We start from the raw sequence: 19,799 nt of genomic DNA, 5'->3' as shown, positions 1-19,799 counted from the left end.
ACCGAAAACCATCATGCTAGTTGTGAGATGTTCCGGTTTGTGAGAAGCATATACCCAAACCTGCCCCAAATGGAACAAAATTTGTACCACGGCATGTTGATGCCACTCCATGATAGCATGCCAAGTTTCATGCATCTCAGACGAGTTTTGGATTTACTAGAATTTTAAAACCAGGCATCTCAATGTTTTGCCGGCAATCAACGGTGCCCTGGTCTTTGAAATTCATTCCATTTCTTTCATGGGACCTAAGAATGCACCCAAGGACACCAATTTGATTTTTCGACCAATTTATATGCACTGGAGCATGTGCATGTAGTTCAAATTTGAATTATGCATACAAATGCATTGAAAACTTAGTTAATGCATAAAAATGTCCAAACGAACCCCAAAAATCACAAAAATTCACACAACACTCTTGTTGTTCTATGTTGACACGAGAAAAAAATTTAAAAGCAATAAGAGGCAATGGATATCGTTTCGTCCCCAAAGGTGGGACGTTCCCTACCGAAAACCATCATGCTTGTTGTGAGAAGCTCCGGTTTGTGAGAAGCATATACCCAAACCTGCCCCAAATGGGACAAATTTGTACCACGACATGTGGATTCCGCTCCATGATAGCATGCCAAGTTTCATGCCTTTCAGACGAGTTTTGGATTTACGATAATTTTGAAACCAGCCATCTCAATATTTTGCCGGCAATCAACGATGCCCTAGTGTTTGAAATTCATTCCCATTTCTTGCATGGGACATAAGAATGCACCCAAGGTCACAGATTTGATTTTTTGACCAATTTATATGCACTGGAGCATGTGCATGTAGTTCAAATTTTAATTATGCACATAAATGCATTGAAAACCCAGTTAATGCATAAAAATGTCCGAACGAACCCCGAGAAATCACAAAAATTCACACAGCACTCCTGTTGTTCTATGTTGACATGAGAAAAAAATTGAAAGCAATAAGAGGCAATGGATATCGTTTCGTCCCCAAAGGTGGGACGTTCCCTACCGAAAACCATCATGCTTGTTGTGAGATGTTCCGGTTTGTGAGAAGCATATACCCAAACCTGCCCCAAATGGAACAAAATTTGTACCACGGCATGTTGATGCCGCTCCATGATAGCATCCCAAGTTTCATGCATTTCAGAAGAGTTTTGGATTTACTAGAATTTTAAAACCAGGCATCTCAATGTTTTGCCGGCAATCAACGGTGCCCTGGTCTTTGAAATTCATTCCCATTTCTCGCATGGGACCTAAGAATGCACCCAAGGACACAGACTTGATTTTTCGAACAATTTATATGCACTAGAGCATGTGCATGTAGTTCAAATTTGAATTATGCACATAAATGCATTGAAAACTCAGTTAATGCATAAAAATGTCCAAATGAACCCCGAAAAATAACAAAAATTCACACAACATTCCTGTTGTTCTATGTTGACACAAGAAAAAAATTTGAAAGCAATAAGAGGCAATGGATATCATTTCGTCCCCAAAGGTGGGACGTTCCCTACCGAAAACCATCATGCTTGTTGTGAGAAGCTCCGGTTTGTGAGAAGCATATACCCAAACCTGCCCCAAATGGGACAAATTTGTACCACGACATGTTGATTCCGCTCTATGATAGCATGCCAAGTTTCATGAATTTCAGACGAGTTTTGGATTTACTAGAATTTAAAAACCAGGCATCTCAATCTTTTGCTGGCAATCAACGGTGCCCTGGTGTTTGAAATTCATTCCCATTTCTTGCATGGGGCCTAAGCATGCACCCAAGGACGCATATTTGATTTTTCGACCAATTTATATGCACTGGAGCATGTGCATGTAGTTCAAATATGAATTATGCACATAAATGCATTGAAAACTCAGTTAATGCATAAAAATGTCCAAACGAACCCCGAAAAATTGAAAGCAATAAGAGGCAATGGATATCGTTTTGTCCCCAAAGGTGGGACGTTCCCTACCAAAAACCATCATGCTTGTTGTGAGAAGTTCCGGTTTCTGAGAAGCATATACCAAAACCAGCCCCAAATGGAAGAAAATTTGTACCACGGCATGTTGATGCCGCTCCATGATAGCATCCCAAGTTTCATGCATTTCAGAAGAGTTTTGGATTTACTAGTATTTTAAAACCAGGCATCTCAATGTTTTGCCGGCAATCAACGGTGCCCTGGTCTTTGAAATTCATTCCCATTTCTCGCATGGGACCTAAGAATGCACCCAAGGACACAGACTTGATTTTTCGAACAATTTATATGCACTAGAGCATGTGCATGTAGTTCAAATTTGAATTATGCACATAAATGCATTGAAAACTCAGTTAATGCATAAAAATGTCCAAATGAACCCCGAAAAATAACAAAAATTCACACAACATTCCTGTTGTTCTATGTTGACACAAGAAAAAAATTTGAAAGCAATAAGAGGCAATGGATATCATTTCGTCCCCAAAGGTGGGACGTTCCCTACCGAAAACCATCATGCTTGTTGTGAGAAGCTCCGGTTTATGAGAAGCATATACCCAAACCTGCCCTAAATGGGACAAAATTTGTACCACGGCATGTTGATGCCGCTCCATGATAGCATGCCAAGTTTCATAAATTTCAGATGAGTTTTGAATTTACTAGAATTTAGAAACCAGACATCACAATGTTTTGCCGGCAATCAACCGTGCCCTGGTGTTTGAAATTCAGTCCATTTCTTGCATGGGTCCTAAGCATGCACCCAAGGACACAAATTTGTTTTTTTGACCAATTTATATGCACTGGAGCATGTGCATGTAGTTCAAATTTGAATTATGCACATAAATGCATTGAAAACTCAGTTAATGCATAAAAATGTCCAAACGAACCCTGAAAAATCACAAAAAATCGCACAACACTCCTGTTGTTCTATGTTGACACGAGAAAAAAATTTGAAAGCAATAAGACGCAATGGATATCGTTTCGTGCCCAAAGGTGGGACGTTTCCTACCGAAAACCATCATGCTTGTTGTGAGAAGCTCCGGTTTGTGAGAAGCATATACCCAAACCTGCCCCAAATGGGACAAAATTTGTACCACGACATGTAGATGCCGCTCCATGATAGCATTCCAAGTTTCATGTATTTCAGACGCGTTTTGGATTTACTAGAATTTAAAAACCGGGCATCTCAATGTTTTGCCGGCAATCAACGGTGCCCTGGTGTTTGAAATTCATTCCCATTTCTTGCATGGGACCTAAGCATGCACCCAAGGACACATATTTGATTTTTCAACCAATTTATATGCACTGGAGCATGTGCATGTAGTTCAAATTTGAATTATGCATATAAATGCATTAAAAACACAGTTAATGCATAAAAATGTCCAAACGAACCCTGAAAAATCACAAAAATTCGCACAATACTCCTGTTGTTCTATGTTGACACGAGAAAAAAATTTGAAAGCAATAAGACGCAATGGATATCGTTTCGTCCCCAAAGGTGGGACGTTCCCTACCGAAAACCATCATGCTTGTTGTGCGAAGCTCCGATTTGTGAGAAATATATACACAAACCTGCCCCAAATGGGACAAAATTTGTACCACCACATGTTGATGCCGCTCCATGATAGCATGCCAAGTTTCATGTATTTCAGACACGTTTTGGATTTACTAGAATTTAAAAACCGAGCATCTCAATGTTTTGCCGGCAATCAACGGTGCGCTGGTGTTTGAAATTCATTCCCATTTCTTGTATGGGACCTAAGCATGCACCAAAGGACACAGATTTGATTTTTCGACACATTTATATACACTCGAGCATGTGCATGTACTTCAAATTTTAATTATGCACATAAGTGCATTAAAAACTCAGCTAATGCATAAAAATATCCAAACGAACCCCGAAAAATCACAAAAATTCACACAACACTCCTATTGTTCTATGTTGACACGAGAAAAATTGAAAGCAATAAGAGGCAATGGATATCGTTTCGTCCCCAAAGGTGGGACGTTCCCTACCAAAAACCATCATGCTTGTTGTGAGAATCTCCTGTTTGTGAGAAGCATATGCCCAAACCTGCCCCAAATGGGACAAAATTTGTAACACGGCATGTTCATGCCGCTCCATGATAGCATGCCAAGTTTCATGAATTTCAGACGAGTTTTCGATTTACTAGAATTTGAAAATGAGGCATCTCAATGTTTTGCCGGCAATCAACGGTGCCCTGGTGTTTGAAATTCATTCCCATTTCTTGCATGGGACCTAAGCATGCACCCAAGGACACAAATTTGATTTTTCAACCAATTTATTTGCACTAGAGCATGTGCATGTAGTTCAATTTTGAATTATGCACATAAATGCATTAAAAACTCAGTTAATGCATAAAAATGTCCAAACGAACCCTGAAAAATCACAAAAATTGACACAACACTCCTGTTGTTCTATGTTGACACGAGAAAAAAAATTGAAAGCAATAAGACGCAATGGATATCATTTCGTCCCCAAAGGTGGGACGTTCCCTACCGAAAACCATCATGCTTGTTGTGAGAAGCTCCTGTTTGTGAGAAGCATATACCCAAACCTGCCCCAAATGGGACAAAATTGTACCACGTCATGTTGATGCCGCTCCATGATAGCATGCCAAGTTTCATGTATTTCAGACGCGTTTCGGATTTACTAGAATTTAAAAACGGGGCATCTCAATGTTTTGCCGGCAATCAACGGTGCCCCGGTTTTTGAAATTCATTCTCATTTCTTGCATGGGACCTAAGCATGCACCCAAGGACACATATTTGATTTCTCGACCAATCTATATGCACTGGAGCATGTGCATGTACTTCAAATTTGAATTATGCACATAAATGCATTAAAAACTCAGCTAATACATAAAAATCTCCAAACGAACCCCGAAAAATCACAAAAATTCACACAACACTCCTGTTGTTCTATGTTGACACTAGAAAAAAATTTGAAAGCAATAAGAGGCAATGGATATCGTTTCGTGCCCAAAGGTGGGACGTTCCCTACCGAAAACCATCATGCTTGTTGTGAGAAGCTCCGGTTTGTGAGAAGCATATACCCAAACCTGCCCCAAATGGGACAAAATTTGTACCACGGCATGTTGATGCCGCTCCATGATAGCATGCCAAGTTTCATGAATTTTAGACGAGTTTTGGATTTACTAGAATTTCAAAACCAGGCTTCTCAATGTTTTGCCAGCAAACAACGATGCCCTGATGTTTGAAATTCATTCCCATTTCTTGCATGGGACCTAAGCATGCACCCAAGGACACAAATTTGTTTTTTCAACCAATTACTATGCACTGGAGCATGTGCATGTAGTTCACATTTGAATTATGCACATAAACGCATTAAAACCTCAGTTAATGCATAAAAATGTCCAAACGAACCCTGAAAAATCACCAAAATTCACACAACACTCCCGTTGTTCTATGTTGACACGGGAAAAAAATTGAAAGCAATAAGACGCAATGGATATCGTTTCGTCCCCAAAGGTGGGACGTTCCCTACCGAAAACCATCATGCTGGTTGTGAGGAGCTCCGGTTTGTGAGAAGCATATACCCAAAGCTGCCCCAAATGGGACACAATTTGTACCACGGCATGTTGATGCGCTCCATGATAGCATGCCAAGTTTCATGTATTTTAGACGAGTTTTCTATTTACTAGAATTTAAAAACTGGGCATCTCAATGTTTTTGCCGGCAGTCAAGGGTGCCTTGGTGTTTGAAATTCATTCCCATTTCTTGCATAGGACCTAAGCATGCACCCAAGGACACAGATTTGATTTTTCGACCATCTTATATGCACTGGAGCATGTGCATGTACTTCAAATTTGAATTATGCAGATAAATGCATTAAAAACTCAACTAATGCATAAAAATGTCCAGACGAACCACAACAAATAACAAAAATTCACACAACACTCCTGTTGTTCTATGTTCACACGAGAAAAAAAATTGAAAGCAATAAGAGGCAATGGATATCGTTTCGTCCCCAAAGGTGGGACGTTCCCTACCGAAAACCATCATGCTTGTTGTGAGAAGCTCCGGTTTGTGAGAAGCATAAACCCAAACCTGCCCCAAATGGGACAAAATTTGTACCACGACATGTTGATGCCGCTACATGATAGCATCCCAAGTTTCATGACTTTCAGACGAGTTTTGGATTTACTAGAATTTAAAAACGAGGCATCTCAATGTTTTGCCGGCAATCAATGGTGCCCTGGTGTTTGAAATTCATTCCCATTTCTTGCATGGGACCTAAGCATGCACCCAAGGACACAAATTTGATTTTTCGACCAATTTATATGCACTGGAGCATGTGCATGTACTTCAAATTTGAATTATGCACATAAATGCATTGAGAACTTAGTTAATGCATAAAAATGTCCAAACTAACCCCAAAAAATCACAAAAATTCACACAACACTCCTGTTGTTCTATGTTGACACGAGAAAAAAAATTTGAAAGCAATAAGAGGCAATGGATATAGTTTCGCCCCCAAAGGTGGGACGTTCCCTACCGAAAACCATCATGCTTGCTGTGACAGGCTCCGGTTTGTGACAAGCATATACCCAAACCTGCCCCAAATGGGACAAAATTTGTACCATAGAATGTTGATGCCGCTCCATGATAGCATGCCAAGTTTCATGAATTTTAGACGAGTTTTGGATTAACTAGAATTTCAAAACCAGGCATCTCAATGTTTTGCCAGCAAACAACGGTGCCCTGATGTTTGAAATTCATTCCCATTTCTTGCATGGGACCTAAGCATGCACCCAAGGACACAAATTTGAATTTTCAACCAATTTATATGCACTGGAGCATGTGCATGTATTTTAAATTTGAATGATGCACATAAATGCACTAAAAACTCAGTTAATGCATAAAAATGTCCAAAGGAACCTCGAAAAATCAGAAAAATTCACACAACACTCCTGTTGTTCTATGTTGACACGAGAAAAAAATTTGAAAGCAATAAGAGGGAATGGATATCGTTTCGTCATCAAAGGTGGGACGTTCCCTACCGAAAACCATCATGCTTGTTGTGAGAAGCTCCGGTTTATGAGAAGCATATACCCAAACATGCCCTAAATGGGGCAAAATTTGTACCACGGCATGTTGATGCCGCTCCATGATAGCATGCCAAGTTTCACGATTTTCAGACGAGTTTTGGAATTACTAGAATTTTAAAACCAGGCATCTCAATGTTTTGCCGGCAAACAACGGTGCCCTGATGTTTTAAATTCACTCCCATTTCTTCCATGGGACCTAAGCATGCACCCAAGGACACAAATTTGAATTTTCAACCAATTTATATGCACTGGAGCATGTGCATGTATTTTAAATTTGAATTATGCACATAAATGCATTAAAAACTCAGCTAATGCATGAAAATGTCCAAACGAACCCCGAAAAATCACAAAAATTCACACAACACTCCTGTTGTTCTATGTTGACACAAGAAAAAAGAATTGAAAGCAATAAGACGCAATGGATATTGTTTTGTGCCCAAAGGTGGGACGTTCCCTACCGAAAACCATCATGATTGTTGTGAGAAGCTCCGGTTTGTGAGAATCATATACCCAAACCTGCCCCAAATGGGACAAAATTTGTACCACGGCATGTTGATGCCGCTCCATGATAGCATGCGAAGTTTCATGAATTTCAGACGAGTTTTGGATTTACTAGAATTAAAAACCAGGCATCTCAATGTTTTGCCGGCAATCAATGGTGCCCTTGTGTTTGAAATTCATTTCCATTTCTTGCATGGGACCTAAGCATGCACCCAAGGACACAAATTTGTTTTTTCGACCAATTTATATGCACTGGAGCATGTGCATGTACTTCAAATTTGAATTAAGCACATAAATGCATTGAAAACTCAGTTAATGCATAAAAATGTCCAAACGAACCCCAAAAAATCACAAAAATTCACACAACACTCCTCTTGTTCTATGTTGACACGAGAAAAAAATTTGAAAGCAATAAGAGGCAATGGATATCGTTTCGTCCCCTAAGGTGGGACGTTCCCTACCGAAAACCATCATGCTTGTTGTGAGAAGCTCCGGTTTGTGAGAAGCATATACCCAAACCTGCCCCAAATGGGACAAAATTTGTACCACGGCATGTTGATGCCGCTCCATGATAGCATGCCAAGTTTCATTAATTTTAGACGAGTTTTGGATTTACTAGAATTTCAAAACCAGGCATCTCAATGTTTTGCCAGCAAACAACGATGCCCTGATGTTTGAAACTCATTCCCATTTCTTGCATGGGACCTAAGCATGCACCCAAGGACACAAATTTGTTTTTTCAACCAATTACTATGCACTGAAGCATGTGCATGTAGTTCAAATTTGAATTATGCACATAAACGCGTTAAAAACTCAGTTAATGCATAAAAATGTCCAAACGAACCCTGAAAAATCACAAAAATTCACACAACAGTCCCGTTGTTCTATGTTGTCACGAGAAAAAAAATTGATATCGTTTTGTCCCCAAAGGTAGGACGTTCCCTACCGAAAACCGTCATGCTTGTTGTGAGGAGCTCCGGTTTGTGAGAAGCATATACCCAAACCTGCCCCAAATGGGACACAATTATGCGCTCCATGATAGCATGCCAAGTTTCATGTATTTCAGACGAGTTTTCTATTTACTAGACTTTAAAAACTGGGCATCTCAATGTTTTGCCGGCAGTCAACGGTGCCTTGGTGTTTGAAATTCATTCCCATTTCTTGCATAGGACCTAAGCATGCACCCAAGGACACAGATTTGATTTTCGACCAATTTATATGCACTGGAGCATGTGCATGTACTTCAGATTTGAATTATGCACATAAATGCATTGAGAACTCAGTTAATGCATGAAAAAGTCCAAACGAACCCCAAAAAATCACAAAAATTCACACAACACTCCTGTTGTTCTATGTTGACACGAGAAAAAAAATTGAAAGCAATAAGAGGCAATGGATATCGTTTCATCCCCAAAGGTGGGACATTCCCTACCGAAAACCATCATGCTTGTTGTGAGAAGCTCCGGTTTGTGAGAAGCATATACCCAAACCTGCCCCAAATGGGACAAAATTTGTACCACGGCATGTTGATGCCGCTCCATGATAGCATGCCAAGTTTCATCAATTTCAGACGAGTTTTGGATTTACTAGAATTTAAAAACGAGGCATCTCAATGTTTTGCTGGCAATCAACGGTGCCCTGGTGTTTGAAATTCATTCCCATTTCTTGCATGGGACCTAAGCATGCACCCAAGGACACACATTTGATTTTTCGACCAATTTATATGCACTGGAGCATGTGCATGTAGTTCAAATTTGAATTATGGACATAAATGCATTGAAAACTCAGTTAATGCATAAAAATGTCCAAACGAACCCCGAAAAATAACAAAAATTCACACAACACTCCTGCTGTTCTATGTTGAGACGAGAAAAAAAATTCGAAAGCAATAAGAGGGAATGGATATCGTTTCGTCCCCAAAGGTGGGACGTTCCCTACCGAAAACCATCATGCTTGTTGTGAGAAGCTTCGGTTTGTGAGAAGCATATACCCAAACCTGCCCCAAATGGGACAAAATTTGTACCACGGCATGTTGATGCCGCTCCATGATAGCATGCCAGGTTTCATGAATTTAAGACGAGTTTTGGATTTACTACATTTAAAAACGAGGCATCTCAATGTTTTGCCGGCAATCAATGGTGCCCTGGTGTTTGAAATTCATTCCCATTTCTTGCATGGGACCTAAGCATGAACCCAAGGACACAAATTTGATTTTTCGACCAATTTATATGCACTGGAGCATGTGCATGTACTTCAAATTTGAATTATGCGCATAAATGCATTGAGAATTCAGTTAATGCATAAAAATGTCCAAACGAACCCCAAAAAATCACAAAAATTCACACAACACTCCTCTTGTTCTATGTTGACACGAGAAAAAAAAATTGAAAGCAATAAGAGGCAATGGATATAGTTTCGTCCCCAAAGGTGGGATGTTCCCTACCGAAAACCATCATGCTTGTTGTGACAAGCTCCGGTTTGTGACAAGGATATACCCAAACTTGCCCCAAATGGGACAAAATTTGTACCACGACATGTTGATGCCGCTCCATGATAGCATGCCAAGTTTCATGAATTTTAGATGAGTTTTGGATTAACTACAATTTCCAAACGAGGCATCTCAATGTTTTGCCGGCAAACAACGGTGCCCTGATGTTTGAAATTCATTCCCATTTCTTGCATGGGACCTAAGCATACATCCAAGGACACAAATTTGAATTTTCAACCAATTTATATGCACTGGAGCATGTGCATGTATTTTAAATTTGAATTATGCACATAAATGCATTAAAAACTCAGTTAATGCATAAAAATGTCCAAACGAACCCCGAAAAATCACAAAAATTCACACAACACTCCTGTTGTTCTATGTTGACACGAGAAAAAAATTTGAAAGCAATAAGAGGGAATGGATATCGTTTCGTCCCCAAAGGTCGGACGTTCCCTACCGAAAACCATCATGCTTGTTGTGAGAAGCTCCGGTTTATGAGAAGCATATACCCAAACATACCCTAAATGGGGCAAAATTTGTACCACGACATGTTGATGCCGCTCCATGATAGCATGCCCAGTTTCACGATTTTCAGACGAGTATTGGAATTACTAGAATTTAAAAGCTGGGCATCTCAATGTTTTGCCGGCAATCAACGGTGCCTTGGTGTTTGAAATGCATTCCCATTTCTTGCATGGGACCTAAGCATGCACCCAAGGACACAAATTTGATTTTACGACCAATCTATATGCACTAGAGCATGTGCATGTACTTCAAATTTGAATTATGCACATAAATGCATTAAAAACTCAGCTAATGCATGAAAATGTCCAAACGAACCCCGAAAAATCACAAAAATTCACACAACACTCCTGTTGTTCTATGTTGACACTAGAAAAAAATTTGAAAGCAATAAGAGGCAATGGATCTCGTTTTGTGCCCAAAGGTGGGACGTTCCCTACCGAAAACCATCATGATTGTTGTGAGAAGCTCCGGTTTGTGAGAAGCATATACCCAAACCTGCCCCAAATGGGACAAAATTTGTACCACGGCATGTTGATGCCGCTCCATGATATCATGCGAAGTTTCATGAATTTCAGACGAGTTTTGGATTTACTAGAATTAAAAACCAGGCATCTCAATGTTTTGCCGGCAATCAATGGTGCCCTTGTGTTTGAAATTCATTTCCATTTCTTGCATGGGACCTAAGCATGCACCCAAGGACACAAATTTGATTTTTCGACCAATTTATATGCACTGGAGCATGTGCATGTACTTCAAATTTGAATTATGCACATAAATGCATTGAGAACTCAGTTAATGCATAAAAATGTCCAAACGAACCCCAAAAATTCACAAAAATTCACACAACACTCCTCTTGTTCTATGTTGACACGAGAAAAAAAATTGAAAGCAATAAGATGCAATGGATATCGTTTCGTCCCCAAAGGTGGGACGTTCCCTACCGAAAACCATCATGCTTGTTGTGACAAGCTCCGGTTTGTGACAAGCATATACCCAAAGCTACCCCAAATGGGACAATATTTGTACCACGGCATGTTGATGCCGCTCCATGATAGCATGCCAAGTTTCATGAATTTTAGACGAGTTTTGGATTAACTAGAATTTCAAAACCAGGCATCTCAATGTTTTGCCGGCAAACAACGGTGCCCTGATGTTTGAAATTTATTCCCATTTCTTGCATGGGACCTAAGCATGCACCCAAGGACACAAATTTGAATTTTCAACCAATTTATATGCCTTGGAGCATGTGCATGTATTTCAAATTTGAATTAAGCACATAAATGCATGAAAAACTCAGTTAATGCATAAAAATGTCCAAACGAACCGCGAAAAATCACAAAAATTCACACAACACTCCTGCTGTTCTATGTTGAGACGAGAAAAAATTTGAAAGCAATAAGAGGGATGGATATCGTTTCGTCCCCAAAGGTGGGACGTTCCCTACCGAAAACCATCATGCTTGTTGTGAGAAGCTTCGGTTCGTGAGAAGCATATACCCAAACCTGCCCCAAATGGGACAAAATTTGTACCACGGCATGTTGATGCCGCTCCATGATAGCATGCCAAGTTTCATGAATTTAAGACGAGTTTTGGATTTAATAGAATTTAAAAACGATGCATCTCAATGTTTTGCCAGCAATCAATGGTGCCCTGGTGTTTGAAATTCATTCCCATTTCTTGCATGGGACCTAAGCATGAACCCAAGGACACAAATTTGATTTTACGACCAATTTATATGCACTGGAGCATGTGCATGTACTTCAAATTTGAATTATGCACATAAATGCATTGAGAACTCAGTTAATGCATAAAAATGTCCAAACGAACCCCCAAAAATCACAAAAATTCACACAACACTCCTCTTGTTCTATGTTGACACGAGAAAAAAAATTGAAAGCAATAAGAGGCAATGGATATCGTTTCGTCCCCAAAGGTGGGACGTTTCCTACCGAAAACCATCATGCTTGTTGTGACAAGCTCCGGTTTGTGACAAGGATATACCCAAACCTGCCCCAAATGGGACAAAATTTGTACCACGACATGTTGATGCTGCTCCATGATAGCATGCCAAGTTTCATGAATTTTAGACGAGTTTTGGATTAACTAGAATTTCCAAACCAGGCATCTCAATGTTTTGCCGGCAAACAACGGTGCCCTGATGTTTGAAATTCATTCCCATTTCTTGCATGGGACCTAAGCATACACCCAAGGACACAAATTTGAATTTTCAACCAATTTATATGCACTGGAGCATGTGCATGTATTTTAAATTTGAATTATGCACATAAATGCATTAAAAACTCAGTTAATGCATAAAAATGTCCAAACGAACCCCGAAAAATCACAAAAATTCACACAACACTCCTGTTGTTCTATGTTGACACGAGAAAAAAATTTGAAAGCAATAAGAGGGAATGGATATCGTTTCATCCCCAAAGGTCGGACGTTCCCTACCGAAAACCATCATGCTTGTTGTGAGAAGCTCCGGTTTAGAAGCATATACCCAAACCTACCCTAAATGGGGCAAAATTTGTACCACGGCATGTTGATGCCGCTCCATGATAGCATGCCCAGTTTCATGATTTTCAGACGAGTTTTGGAATTACTAGAATTTAAAAGCTGGGCATCTCAATGTTTTGCCGGCAATCAACGGTGCCTTGGTGTTTGAAATTCATTCCCATTTCTTGCATGGGACCTAAGCATGCACCCAAGGACACAGATTTGATTTTACGACCAATCTATATGCACTAGAGCATGTGCATGTACTTCAAATTTGAATTATGCACATAAATGCATTAAAAACTCAGCTAATGCATGAAAATGTCCAAACGAACCCCCAAAAATCACAAAAATTCACACAACACTCCTGTTGTTCTATGTTGACACTAGAAAAAAATTTGAAAGCAATAAGAGGCAATGGATATCGTTTCGTGCCCAAAGGTGGGACGTTCCCTACCGAAAACCATCATGCTTGTTGTGAGAAGCTCCGGTTTGTGAGAAGCATATACCCAAACCTGCCCCAAATGGGACAAAATTTGTACCACGGCATGTTGATGCCGCTCCATGATAGCATGCGAAGTTTTATGAATTTCAGACGAGTTTTCGATTTACTAGAATTTAAAAACCAGGCATCTCAATGTTTTGCCGGCAATCAATGGTGCCCTTGTGTTTGAAATTCATTCCCATTTCTTGCATGGGACCTAAGCATGCACCCAAGGACACAAATTTGATTTTTCGACCAATTTATATGCACTGGAGCATGTGCATGTACTTCAAATTTGAATTATGCACATAAATGCATTGAGAACTCAGTTAATGCATAAAAATGTCCAAACGAACCCCAAAAATTCACACAACACTCCTCTTGTTCTATGTTGACACAAGAAAAAAAATTGAAACCAATAAGATGCAATGGATATCGTTTCGTGCCCAAAGGTGGGACGTTCCCTACCGAAAACCATCATGCTTGTTGTGACAAGCTCCGGTTTGTGACAAGCATATACCCAAACCTGCCCCAAATGGGACAATATTTGTACCACGGCATGTTGATGCCGCTCCATGATAGCATGCCAAGTTTCATGAATTTTAGACGAGTTTTGGATTAACTAGAATTTCAAAACCAGGCATCTCAATGTTTTGCCGGCAAACAACGGTGTCCTGATGTTTGAAATTCATTCCCATTTCTTGCATGGGACCTAAGCATGCACCCAAGGACACAAATTTGAATTTTCAACCAATTTATATGCACTGGAGCATGTGCATGTATTTCAAATTTGAATTATGCACATAAATGCTTTAAAAACTCAGTTAATGCATAAAAATGTCCAAACGAACCCCGAAAAATCACAAAAATTCACACAACACTCCTGTTGTTCTATGTTGACACGAGAAAAAAATTTGAAAGCAATAAGAGGGAATGGATATCGTTTCGTCCCCAAAGGTGGGACGTTCCCTACCGAAAACCATCATGCTTGTTGTGAGAAGCTACTGTTTATGAGAAGCATATACCCAAACCTGCCCTAAATGGGGCAAAATTTGTACCACGACATGTTGATGCCGCTCCATGATAGCATGCCAAGTTTCACGATTTTCAGATAAGTTTTGGAATTACTAGAATTTAAAAGCTGGGCATCTCAATGTTTTGCCGGCAATCAACGGTGCCTTGGTGTTTGAAATTCATTCCCATTTCCTGCATGGGACCTAAGCATGCACCCAAGGACACATATTTGATTTTACGACCAATCTATATGCACTGGAGCATGTGCATGTACTTCAAATATTAATTATGCACATAAATGCATTAAAAACTCAGCTAATGCATGAAAATGTCCAAACGAACCCCGAAAAGTCACAAAAATTCACACAACACTCCTGTTGTTCTATGTTGACACTAGAAAAAAATTTGAAAGCAATAAGAGGGAATGGATATCGTTTCGTCCCCAAAGGTGGGACGTTCCCTACCGAAAACCATCATGCTTGTTGTGAGAAGCTTCGGTTCGTGAGAAGCATATACCCAAACCTGCCCCAAATGGGACAAAATTTGTACCACGGCATGTTGATGCCGCTCCATGATAGCATGCCAAGTTTCATGAATTTAAGACGAGTTTTGGATTTACTAGAATTTAAAAACGACTCATTTCAATGTTTTGCCGGCAATCAATGGTGCCCTGGTGTTTGAAATTCATTCCCATTTCTTGCATGGGACCTAAGCATGAACCCAAGGACACAAATTTGATTTTTCGACCAATTTATATGCACTGGAGCATGTGCATGTACTTCAAATTTGAATTATGCACATAAATGCATTGAGAACTCAGTTAATGCATAAAAATGTCCAAACGAACCCCCAAAAATCACAAAAATTCACACAACACTCCTCTTGTTCTATGTTGACACGAGAAAAAAAATTGAAAGCAATAAGAGGCAATGGATATCGTTTCGTCCCCAAAGGTGGGACGTTCCCTACCGAAAACCATCATGCTTGTTGTGACAAGCTCCGGTTTGTGACAAGGATATACCCAAACCTGCCCCAAATGGGACAAAATTTGTACCACGACATGTTGATGCCGCTCCATGATAGCATGCCAAGTTTCATGAATTTTAGACGAGTTTTGGATTAACTAGAATTTCCAAACCAGGCATCTCAATGTTTTGCCGGCAAACAACGGTGCCCTGATGTTTGAAATTCATTCCCATTTCTTGCATGGGACCTAAGCATACACCCAAGGACACAAATTTGAATTTTCAACCAATTTATATGCACTGGAGCATGTGCATGTATTCTAAATTTGAATTATGCACATAAATGCATTAAAAACTCAGTTAATGCATAAAAATGTCCAAACGAACCCCGAAAAATCACAAAAATTCACACAACACTCCTGTTGTTCTATGTTGACACGAGAAAAAAATTTGAAAGCAATAAGAGGGAATGGATATCGTTTCGTCCCCAAAGGTCGGACGTTCCCTACCGAAAACCATCATGCTTGTTGTGAGAAGCTCCGGTTTAGAAGCATATACCCAAACCTACCCTAAATGGGGCAAAATTTGTACCACGGCATGTTGATGCCGCTCCATGATAGCATGCCCAGTTTCATGATTTTCAGACGAGTTTTGGAATTACTAGAATTTAAAAGCTGGGCATCTCAATGTTTTGCCGGCAATCAACGGTGCCTTGGTGTTTGAAATTCATTCCCATTTCTTGCATGGGACCTAAGCATGCACCCAAGGACACAGATTTGATTTTACGACCAATCTATATGCACTAGAGCATGTGCATGTACTTCAAATTTGAATTATGCACATAAATGCATTAAAAACTCAGCTAATGCATGAAAATGTCCAAACGAACCCCCAAAAATCACAAAAATTCACACAACACTCCTGTTGTTCTATGTTGACACTAGAAAAAAATTTGAAAGCAATAAGAGGCAATGGATATCGTTTCGTGCCCAAAGGTGGGACGTTCCCTACCGAAAACCATCATGCTTGTTGTGAGAAGTTCCGGTTTGTGAGAAGCATATACCCAAACCTGCCCCAAATGGGACAAAATTTGTACCACGGCATGTTGATGCCGCTCCATGATAGCATGCGAAGTTTCATGAATTTCAGACGAGTTTTGGATTTACTAGAATTTAAAAACCAGGCATCTCAATGTTTTGCCGGCAATCAATGGTGCCCTTGTGTTTGAAATTCATTCCCATTTCTTGCATGGGACCTAAGCATGCACCCAAGGACACAAATTTGATTTTTCGACCAATTTATATGCACTGGAGCATGTGCATGTACTTCAAATTTGAATTATGCACATAAATGCATTGAGAACTCAGTTAATGCATAAAAATGTCCAAACGAACCCCAAAAATTCACAAAAATTCACACAACACTCCTCTTGTTCTATGTTGACACGAGAAAAAAAATTGAAACCAATAAGATGCAATGGATATCGTTTCGTCCCCAAAGGTGGGACGTTCCCTACCGAAAACCATCATGCTTGTTGTGACAAGCATATACCCAAACCTGCCCCAAATGGGACAATATTTGTACCACAGCATGTTGATGCCGCTCCATGATAGCATGCCAAGTTTCGTGAATTTTAGACGAGTTTTGGATTAACTAGAATTTCAAAACCAGGCATCTCAATGTTTTGCCGGCAAACAACGGTGTCCTGATGTTTGAAATTCATTCCCATTTCTTGCATGGGACCTAACCATGCACCCAAGGACACAAATTAGAATTTTCAACCAATTTATATGCACTGGAGCATGTGCATGTATTTCAAATTTGAATTATGCACATAAATGCATTAAAAACTCAGTTAATGCATAAAAATGTCCAAACGAACCCCGAAAAATCACAAAAATTCACACAACACTCCTGTTGTTCTATGTTGACACGAGAAAAAAATTTGAAAGCAATAAGAGGGAATGGATATCGTTTCGTCCCCAAAGGTGGGACGTTCCCTACCGAAAACCATCATGCTTGTTGTGAGAAGCTACTTTTTATGAGAAGCATATACCCAAACCTGCCCTAAATGGGGCAAAATTTGTACCACGACATGTTGATGCCGCTCCATGATAGCATGCCAAGTTTCACGATTTTTAGATAAGTTTTGGAATTACTAGAATTTAAAAGCTGGGCATCTCAATGTTTTGCCGGCAATCAACGGTGCCTTGGTGTTTGAAATTCATTCCCATTTCTTGCATGGGACCTAAGCATGCACCCAAGGACACAAATTTGATTTTACGACCAATCTATATGCACTGGAGCATGTGCATGTACTTCAAATTTGAATTATGCACATAAATGCATTAAAAACTCAGCTAATGCATGAAAATGTCCAAACGAACCCCGAAAAATCACAAAAATTCACACAACACTCCTGTTGTTCTATGTTGACACTAGAAAAAAATTTGAAAGCAATAAGAGGGAATGGATATCGTTTCGTCCCCAAAGGTGGGACGTTCCCTACCGAAAACCATCATGCTTGTTGTGAGAAGCTTCGGTTCGTGAGAAGCATATACCCAAACCTGCCCCAAATGGGACAAAATTTGTACCACGGCATGTTGATGCCGCTCCATGATAGCATGCCAAGTTTCATGAATTTAAGACGAGTTTTGGATTTACTAGAATTTAAAAACGACGCATCTCAATGTTTTGCCGGCAATCAATGGTGCCCTGGTGTTTGAAATTCATTCCCATTTCTTGCATGGGACCTAAGCATGAACCCAAGGACACAAATTTGATTTTTCGACCAATTTATATGCACTGGAGCATGTGCATGTACTTCAAATTTGAATTATGCACATAAATGCATTGAGAACTCAGTTAATGCATAAAAATGTCCAACCGAACCCCCAAAAATCACAAAAATTCACACAACACTCCTCTTGTTCTATGTTGACACGAGAAAAAAAATTGAAAGCAATAAGAGGCAATGGATATCGTTTCGTCCCCAAAGGTGGGACGTTCCCTACCGAAAACCATCATGCTTGTTGTGACAAGCTCCGGTTTGTGACAAGGATATACCCAAACCTGCCCCAAATGGGACAAAATTTGTACCACGACATGTTGATGCCGCTCCATGATAGCATGCCAAGTTTCATGAATTTTAGACGAGTTTTGGATTAACTAGAATTTCCAAACCAGGCATCTCAATGTTTTGCCGGCAAACAACGGTGCCCTGATGTTTGAAATTCATTCCCATTTCTTGCATGGGACCTAAGCATACACCCAAGGACACAAATTTGAATTTTCAACCAATTTATATGCACTGGAGCATGTGCATGTATTTTAAATTTGAATTATGCACATAAATGCATTAAAAACTCAGTTAATGCATAAAAATGTCCAAACGAACCCCGAAAAATCACAAAAATTCACACAACACTCCTGTTGTTCTATGTTGACACGAGAAAAAAAAATTGAAAGGAATAAGAGGGAATGGATATCGTTTCGTCCCCAAAGGTCGGACGTTCCCTACCGAAAACCATCATGCTTGTTGTGAGAAGCTCCGGTTTAGAAGCATATACCCAAACCTACCCTAAATGGGGCAAAATTTGTACCACGGCATGTTGATGCCGCTCCATGATAGCATGCCAAGTTTCATGATTTTCAGACGAGTTTTGGAATTACTAGAATTTAAAAGCTGGGCATCTCAATGTTTTGCCGGCAATCAACGGTGCCTTGGTGTTTGAAATTCATTCCCATTTCTTGCATGGGACCTAAGCATGCACCCAAGGACACAGATTTGATTTTACGACCAATCTATATGCACTAGAGCATGTGCATGTACTTCAAATTTGAATTATGCACATAAATGCATTAAAAACTCAGCTAATGCATGAAAATGTCCAAACGAACCCCCAAAAATCAAAAAAATTCACACAACACTCCTGTTGTTCTATGTTGACACTAGAAAAAAATTTGAAAGCAATAAGAGGCAATGGATATCGTTTCGTGCCCAAAGGTGGGACGTTCCCTACCGAAAACCATCATGCTTGTTGTGAGAAGCTCCGGTTTGTGAGAAGCATATACCCAAACCTGCCCCAAATGGGACAAAATTTGTACCACGGCATGTTGATGCCGCTCCATGATAGCATGCGAAGTTTCATGAATTTCAGACGAGTTTTGGATTTACTAGAATTTAAAAACCAGGCATCTCAATGTTTTGCCGGCAATCAATGCTGCCCTTGTGTTTGAAATTCATTCCCATTTCTTGCATGGG

Source organism: Triticum aestivum, chromosome 5D, assembly GCF_018294505.1.
Source record: "Triticum aestivum cultivar Chinese Spring chromosome 5D, IWGSC CS RefSeq v2.1, whole genome shotgun sequence".
NCBI classification, from domain to species: domain Eukaryota; kingdom Viridiplantae; phylum Streptophyta; class Magnoliopsida; order Poales; family Poaceae; genus Triticum; species Triticum aestivum.
This window is presented reverse-complemented; position numbering follows the sequence as displayed.